Genomic DNA, 8715 nt, shown 5'->3' on the forward strand with positions numbered 1-8715 from the left:
AAGACATTTGTTTGCTTCCTTACTCAACATGTATCCACAAAGCCCTTCAAATGCCTATAAGCATGTTGATTCGGCGCACCGGTGAAAAAACCTCATTGCTCTAACAAAGTGAGCATCACATTAGTAATTTGAAAGTTATTCGCTCTAATGCGAGGGGGAACTATTGCACTTGCATAAGAAAAATCTGTTGTTGTGCTGCTTCTAGTTGTGGTGGTGGAGGTGGGGAGGTGGGGGCTCGTTGTTTTGTTGACCTCAACCTCGACAATTTGGTTGTGGCACTTGAGGTATGTCATCTAGTTGTTCCTCGTCGCCGTCCACCTCTCCCAATGGTAAATTTCCAAGATCATTGTTTGCCATTTATACTTACGATTTCTTCAACAAATTAGTAACACAGAAGGGAAAGAAGAAATTACATGAACACACTCAAATATATAGTTAACACCATAAAAACTCTCCGTTAACGGAACCAAAAATTGATCCACGTCCAATCCGCACTCAATAGTGTGTGAAAACGATCGTTGCAATTATAATGCCCAACAAGAGTTGGGGTCGGATTTCTTAGGGAGTTTATGAAGGGTGTTAAGTTAGATACTTTAAGATATGTAAATAAAACAACTAAATTGAGCTTTCAAATAAAGAGTGATTGTTTTCCAAGTAACACTAAGAAATTTAAACTAATTGCAAGTAACTAAAATGAGAATAATTATTTTTGATGTTTTTAATCAATTGGGAAAAAGCCTAGGGATGTAACCTTCATCTAGGTTCAAACCTAATGGGTAAATTACGTTAATGCTTATTTTGTGAATTGGGGTATATTATAACTATCAATTCTCAAGTACCCACTCAATACCTCTCGGTTATAGAGTGGTTATGTCCAAATTGTCTTTCTCAAGTCCGATTGGGTAGCAATTCAAATAATTGATATGAGCCCAAGTCAGTTTTTCCCTATCTCTAGTTCAACCATGTAATCAAACTAGCAAAAACCTTAACTAGTTCAATTTTTTGTTAGCCAAATATTTCTAGACTAAGTCCCTCTTTCTCAAGTAAGAACTAAATCAAATGGGCATAAATAAATATATTGCAATTATTAATTCTAGAAATAATACATAGACGAGGCTAAATAATAAACACTCAATCATAAAAAAGAATTAAAATTAATAACCCCTAATATTTACACACTAGGGTTGGGTTACAACCCTAGATAAAATCTAGTTACTCATCCTAGAAAGTAGAGAAAATAATGTAGAAGAAGAAATTAAATTCATAGACTATAATTAGATGATAAAACTAATGACTTTTCTCTAATAATTGTCAATACTTTCCCAAAAGAGTAAATACAACCACTACAATTGTTTACAATACAAAACTTTCCCTACAAAAGTATTTTTCGTCTATTTATAGTGCCCATAAATCTGCGACAAAATTTCTCTTTGAGAGGTTCTGCGGCCGCACAATTCCATGTGTTGTCCGCACTTTTTTCTTTCTCAGACTGGAAGGAATTTGCAGTCGCACAATTCCATCTACGGTTGCACTTCAGCTTCTGCAGCCACACTTTTTGTCTGTGGACCGCATTTTGACGAGGCTTCTCACTTGTTCTTTTTGCACCTTCTCAGAAATTTTCAAATATTGTCAGTGCGACCAGCTTTTGCACCCGCACAATTTGATGTGCACATCGCGCTTCTTGAAACTCCTCTGAGGCATCTTGTGTCTTTCTGTGGCCGCATATTGATTTCTGCGGACCACACTTTATTTTATGGCCACATCTGTAGACCGCACTTGTGCCTTGTTTTCCCCTTCTTGCCTTTTTGAGCCGGAATACTCTTTTTTTATTTAGATTTCTTTGTTAAGCTCCAATTTTCCAACATGCTTGTAATTTACACAATTTTATTAGTTTTAGGAATAAAAATCAACAACTGCAAACTAAAACTAAAGAACGAAGGTACTAATAAGTAGTTAAAATTCACACTTATCACATTATTGTTCACATTACCCCTCAAGTTGGAGGGTTCAAAATATTGAGAGCCCCCAACTTGCTAAACATGTTGAACTTGCCCCATACCTTTTGTTTGAAGATCTTACAGCTTCTCCTTGGTGTGTACATATGAAGTTTTTACTATCGCTGCCTTAATTTTGTCTCCGATGAATTGGCAGTCTATTTCTATATGTGTTGTCCTCTCGTGAAAAATGAAATCAGTTGCAATCTGTATAGCAACCTTGGTATCGCTGAACATAGTCACTAGACTACTTATATCAACTCCAAGAGATCAATGATTCCCCAAACGTGACTCTTTACCTTTTTACTGACCTCCTTGTATTTGGGCATGGTTTCCAATCTGAGTCGCACCAACATATCTATTCTTGTGTGACTCCAGCCTTTAACCAAATTGCTTGTCCTGGTGAATTTTTCAAGTACTTAACTATCCTTGTGCAGCTTTCTAATGTGACTTCTTAGGCATCTTCATGAATTGGCTCAGGGTCTGGACTACATAATTGACATTAGGTCTAGCGATAGTGACATACATTAGCCTTCCAACCAATCTTTGGTATGAGCTAATGCCATGTAAAACCTCATCCCATATGATTCCAATTGTTCTGTCATACTCTAAAGTTGTCAACCTTGAATTGGACTACAAAGGTGTCTTAACTAGCTTTGCTCCAGTCAATCTCATATCAGATATTAACTCAAGTGCATGCTTTCTCTGATTAAGATTACTCTAGACTTGGACCTCAACACATTTATACCAAGAAAATATCTCAATTCACCAAGGTCCTTCATTTTAAATTTTTGATGCAGTACTTTCTTTCCCTCACTAATAAGCTCATTACCTGTGATGAGTAAGTCATCAAAGTGGGTGGGGAAGGTATGACCCCTCCCCCATTGAACAAAGAGGATCCGTAGGATGGGCTCACTCACATATTGGATAGGTGACTCGGAAAACTAGAACAATCACTGTGTCTTTTGATCTGTTTTGTATAAATAGGGAATAACCATGACTGCTTTGAGTAAACCCTACACCTATTAATGCATAAGTCAGTTTGACGATCCACTGCCTAGATGCTTGCTTTAATCCATATAGAGACTTAAGCAATTTGCACTCCCTTAACTTCCCATGTCTTCTGATACCTTCAGGCATCTCCACGTAAACATAATCACATAAATCACCTTCATGAAAGCATTGTATATATCCAATTGTCATAGGGTCTAACCTCTAGACATTTCAAGACCTATGACAGACCACATAGTCACCATCTTGATAGCAGGTGAAAATTATCATGATAGTCAAGGACGTCCTTCTGACTGTAGCCTTTTTTTAAAGTCTGGTCTTGAAGCTTGCAACTTCTCCATTAGATTGATACTTTATCTTGTGGACCCATTTTTATCCCACTGCATTCTTTCCTTTTGGAAGGTCTATCACTTCCCATGTGCCATTTTCTTCTAATGCTTTTATCTCCTGCTTCATTGCTTTTATCCATCTCGCATCCTTAGTTGCTTATTTAAAGCATTAGGGATCTACCAGTGTAGAGAACTTGGCAAGGTAAGCTTCATAGGTTGGTTTGGTTCCATCATAGGACAAATGGTTAGAAATGAGATACTTTCTATTTCCTTGTCTGGTACTTATGTAATCTTTCATCCAAACAGGTTGTTTGGAATAACTTGATGATCTCTCGGTGATTGGAGCATTAACTTCTGTATCTTGCTCTCCATCTGATGGACTGTGCTCCTCATATGAGGAATTTGATAGTGAATTTGGCTTCTCAGTCAAGTCATCTCCCCTTCATGCTACAAGGAAGGAGAATGATCATGTGTCAAATGAGGCAGGTCAAACTATTGAGCAGCAGAACCAAATAATCCCTCAGAGTCACCATCAGGCCAAGAAGTTGAAGTTGAGTTATTAGTGGTGGTAGCTCTAGGTGGTGGATCTTGTAGCATATTATGGAATAGTATGTGATCACTGGATGCAGCCTGTTTCTTTGAGGAAGAAATGGCAAAAGGAAACTCAATGTCTCTTAAGATATGTATGTGTTTCCCCTCAACTACCCCATTTTGCTTAGGGGTATGGTGACGTCTGCTTTGATGAAGTATGCCTACACCTTGAAGAAGATCATTGCACTGTGATTTAAAGAACTCAGTGCCATTATCAGTTCTAAGAACCTTAACCATGACACCAAATTGTGTTTGCACCATAGACATGAGTGATTTAATAGTTGCAGTAGCTTACGATTTAAGTTGTAATAAGTAAATTCATGTATATCTACTGTGATCAACCACAATAATTTAAAAGTAATACTTGTGATCAAAAGTTGGAGTTTTACAATGGCCCCAAATATCCATATATACAAGGTGGAAAGGTGAACCAACTCTAGAATCACTACTAGGAAATAACAATCTAGCTTATTTTGCTAAGGGAAAAACTGGGCACCTATTCAATTGTATACTAACTGATTATGCAACAACTTCATAGACTTCAAATGACTGGTATGGAAGAATTTCCAAGTCTTTGATGCCATAGAGTATGCATTGTCCATGAGTTACTGCTATTATTGGATGGTGTGTGCTATGTGTATTAGTGTGTGCATCCTTGTATATGTACTGTCTCATCTATGCATATCAATTCCTTTCACCCCTGCCACTCCAAAGCTCCTAAAAAACACGGAAGTTAGGGAAAAAGTTGACTGAGCAAGACATTTCCATGGTCAGCTTAGATATTGATAGCAAGTTAAACTTGAAATTAGGAACAACCAATATATTGTTCGCAGTTGTAGTACCAAACAAAGACACATGGCTAGTATGTGTGATATCTGCCTTATCCCCTGTGGGTAAATGAACTCTCTTATTACCAGGAGTTTTTTTTTTACAGTGGTACATTTTAACATGTTCTTCTTAAAAGCTACATGATGAGTAGCTCCAGAATCCACAATCCACTCATCATTATCTATTACTTTGGACATGATACAAGTTACATTATCTGCTCATTAATGTGATTCCCCTTAATACTTTGACCTCCACTAGCATATTTACTATTTCTCTAAATCGCACACGCAAGTGTACGCGGACAATCATGTAACAAAGAGTGAGTAGAGTATCATTCTCACGAGGACTTATGATCAATTATCAACTAAATGAAGCAATTTCTATTTATCGAGTCAAGAACAGTTTTAAGGTGATTTTTGTTTAATTAATTCTACGAACCAGAGTTGCGATTAAAAGAAAAACTAATTAACTAACACACTTAGCACGAAGGGTTGAATTCAGTGAGAATAATATTTCGGGGTCATGGTTGGATAACAATCCTGTTGAATTCTTCAATCAACTCGACTTATCAATCTATCGGGGTTATTAAACTGCGAGGACAATAATACTCGTAGAAATTTGACAACTTCTACTCGCCTATATAATTTATTCTAAACCCTATATTTCTATGAAACTAGCGATAAAAAGAACGCATTAATAATCTCTTACACAATTGGCGAAGCACGGAAAATAGGTATTTCTATTTGTATTCGCAGATCAATTCCCCAATAACTAGGTTCAAGATCGCACTCTATTAAATTATATTGCAATCAAGAATTATCTCTTTCAAGTTCAACTCAAGATTTATATATATTATTTCACTATTAGATAGGCAGTAAAATAATTAGGCTCAGAATATGAATAAACAACCTAATATAATAAATTAAATCATCAAATCAATCTTTGAATATCAACATTCATGAAAACCATAACCCCGGAACGAACGAGTTTAGCCACGCATAGTCATGGTAGCAATCTCAATTAATTCCCAAGAATACATAAAAATCAATAATATAAGGGAAAAAGAGGAACTCAAGATCAATTTCACGGTTTTCGCACTCTGTTTTCAATTTCCAAGAATCTCTGTTTTCAAGTGCGATCTTGCCTCCCCAAAGTCTTCTCTTCCTTCAAAAAGTGGCCAAATATCATATTTGTATGGTTTAGGATTTAGTTGGGGCGAATTTGTCTTCTCTTAATTTGGATTGGATAAGCTGATTTTTTTCCTGCTCCGGCCTCGATCTGGCAAAGTGAACCTCGCTTCGTTGTCCCAGATTTTTGTCTTCAGATTTTCTTTTGCTAATTTTGCTCCTATTTGATTCTTTTCTACGCAAGTTCATTCCTTCATATAAGAAACACGTAATTAGAATATTTTTACTTCAAAAGTAGTGTGAACTCCCGCAACTCACACATGAATTAATACAGAAATACACTAAAAACATGCATTTTCACCCTTTATCATTTACTCAGCAAATTAAGAATCTGCTTGTATTGTTCTTCACTGAAGTATTGTGCCTTCATCTCAGCAGGTCCTAGGCTCCTAGATTACATCCGTTGTGGTGATGGCATATAACATTTACAAAAACATTATTGATAGCATTAAGGGGCTGCTTGCCATACCCAAATGGACCACATAGCCTGCTGGACCTCCAGATCCGCCATTACCAGGCTTAGAATTCTTCTTTGGCTAAAAATCAGAGGGGTACCCAACAAGCTTGTAGTATTTTTCTTTGGTATGACCTCTTAAATTGCAATACTCACATTGTACAAATGGCTTTTCTCCCTTGTAAGGTTATACACGAGTCAATTGCATAGCTAAAGGGTATGTATCTGTAGTAATTGCATTTAAACCAAATGAATGTTGACTTTCATCTTCAATTATCATAGTGTATGCTTGATTAATTGTAGGACAAGTTGATTTCTAGAAGATTTGTCTCCTAACTTGATCATATGAATCATTCAATTCACTAATAAAATTGCAATAACCTCTTTTGATGAAAATGCTCAACTGTCTCCTTAGATCATGCACAATCACAACCAGGAGGGAGAACTATGGCATCGTATTGTGGCAAAAGGTCCTAAAATTTAGTAAAATAGACAAAAACAGAGTTAATACCTTGTGAATGAATTGGCAATTTGATGGTGAACTTGGAAAATTCTCATGCGATTGACTTTATCAATTCTCTTCTTGATATCCTTCGACACAATGTAGGAATTTGAAGCATATACAATTCCATTGAGTAGATCTTCAGAAACTGTGTCAATAATCCATGAGAGGACTGTTGCATTGTATGTTTCCCATTGCTCATGCAGCCCCTTATCAAGGGATTCTTTTTTATAAGTACCTAGTACGAACCCTAGCTTTCTCTTTGCTCGAAGAGTGATGCGCATTGATCTATTCGACATGCCATAATTCTTTGATCCGGTGAGTTTGACAGGAACAAATACCGAATCAGGAGTATCACCAGTATACATGAAAAGTGGATGTGTGTAAGTGGATTTTTGGCCGCCATAGCTGCAACAGACGAGCTTGAAGAGGAAGAAATTTCACATAGCGATTTGACTAATTGAATCAAAAATTGCGTGTAGGACCAGAATCAATTGATATGATATCATGCTAAAATGTAGAGAGACCAGAGACGACTTCACCCGTTGAAGTTCAAGAAGATTTTGTGAGAAAAAGGGAAAGAAATGAGTGAAGAAGCAAAATGATAATCGTCTACTGTTCTATTAACTTTTCAGTGTATTTATACAATTATTTCACCTCACTAATCATCACTAAGATATAGGTAACTAACTATTTAACTTAATACAGTTGTTTATTACATGATTGTTACACAACTGAATAACTGCTCACCACTAACTTCCACGTGTGCCTCCTTTTCAGTAGCACCGTTACATTGCCATCTTGTAACAACGATAGAAGTGATAAATATGAGAAAATCAATAGTAATGTTTTCACAGTTCTACATCAACAACTTATATAATCTATATCAAAACTTAACAATATATGATGATATATGTCGATAATAATATTCAAGGGGGTCAAAATCTTAATTCTACATCAACTTATATAATTTATCATGTGCATGTGAGCGCTCCACTTATCGATATAACTCAATGTATAATTATTTCAAAACAGTTCTTAAGGCTATTTTTGAATAAGTGGCAGCGGTGGAGACACTAAATGAGTGTCACCCCACATCACTATGTACAAAAATATTCTTATGCATGTGAGTTAGTAATATTTTCTGACAAGTAATACTATCTGTAATCTGGTAATGCTTGTAAATAATACAAAAGAAATATTAATTGGAAAGGAAATAAAAGTATAAAAGCTATCAAAGTCCCATGACAACTTATATTATAGGATAATTATTTTATATAATATTAGCATGTTGGCCAAGCTATTTTTTTTTTTTTGCCAAAAGTATTTTTTTCGAAAGTTAAAGGCATTTGGCCAAACTTTTAGAATGAAAAATATACTCTTAGGTAGAAGCATAACCAGTTTTTGAGAAGCAGAAAAAAATATTCTTCCCAAAAGTACTTTTCTAAAAAACACTTTTGAGAAAAATACACTTAGAAATATTTTTTAAATCTTGGCCAAATACAAATTGTTGTTCAAAAGTACTTTTCAAATATTAATTTCTATTCGAAAATACTTTTTAAATACTAATTGATGTTCAAAAGTACTTTTCAAATTAATTATCTACAAATTGCTTCTCAAAAAAAATACTTTTTTGAAAAACGTTTTTGAAAAAAGTAATTTTTTAAAAAAATAAGTTGATTTTAAGCTGGCGTTTAGATATAGCTTTGGATGTAACTTGAAAAAAAAAATTTAAAGTTATATGGAAAAAATAATTTTTGGAAGTTGAAGTTGTGTTTGGACATGCCTTTTATTTAAAAAAAAAGAATTAAAGTTTTGT

General features: G+C 35.3%; 1 long non-coding RNA gene across 1 annotated transcript; it reads right to left on the reverse strand.

Annotated features, from left to right (window-relative positions):
- Positions 1 to 5650: 5650 nt before the first annotated feature.
- Positions 5651 to 7535, reverse strand: LOC107822034 (uncharacterized). The gene is made up of 2 exons (XR_012699843.1): positions 6906 to 7535; positions 5651 to 6131 (listed from the first exon to the last, which is right to left on the reverse strand). It is a non-coding gene; the product is annotated as an uncharacterized LOC107822034 (long non-coding RNA).
- Positions 7536 to 8715: the final 1180 nt, after the last annotated feature.

The sequence above is a fragment of the Nicotiana tabacum genome, chromosome 16, assembly GCF_000715075.1.
Source record: "Nicotiana tabacum cultivar K326 chromosome 16, ASM71507v2, whole genome shotgun sequence".
In the NCBI taxonomy this organism is placed as follows: Eukaryota; Viridiplantae; Streptophyta; class Magnoliopsida; order Solanales; family Solanaceae; genus Nicotiana; species Nicotiana tabacum.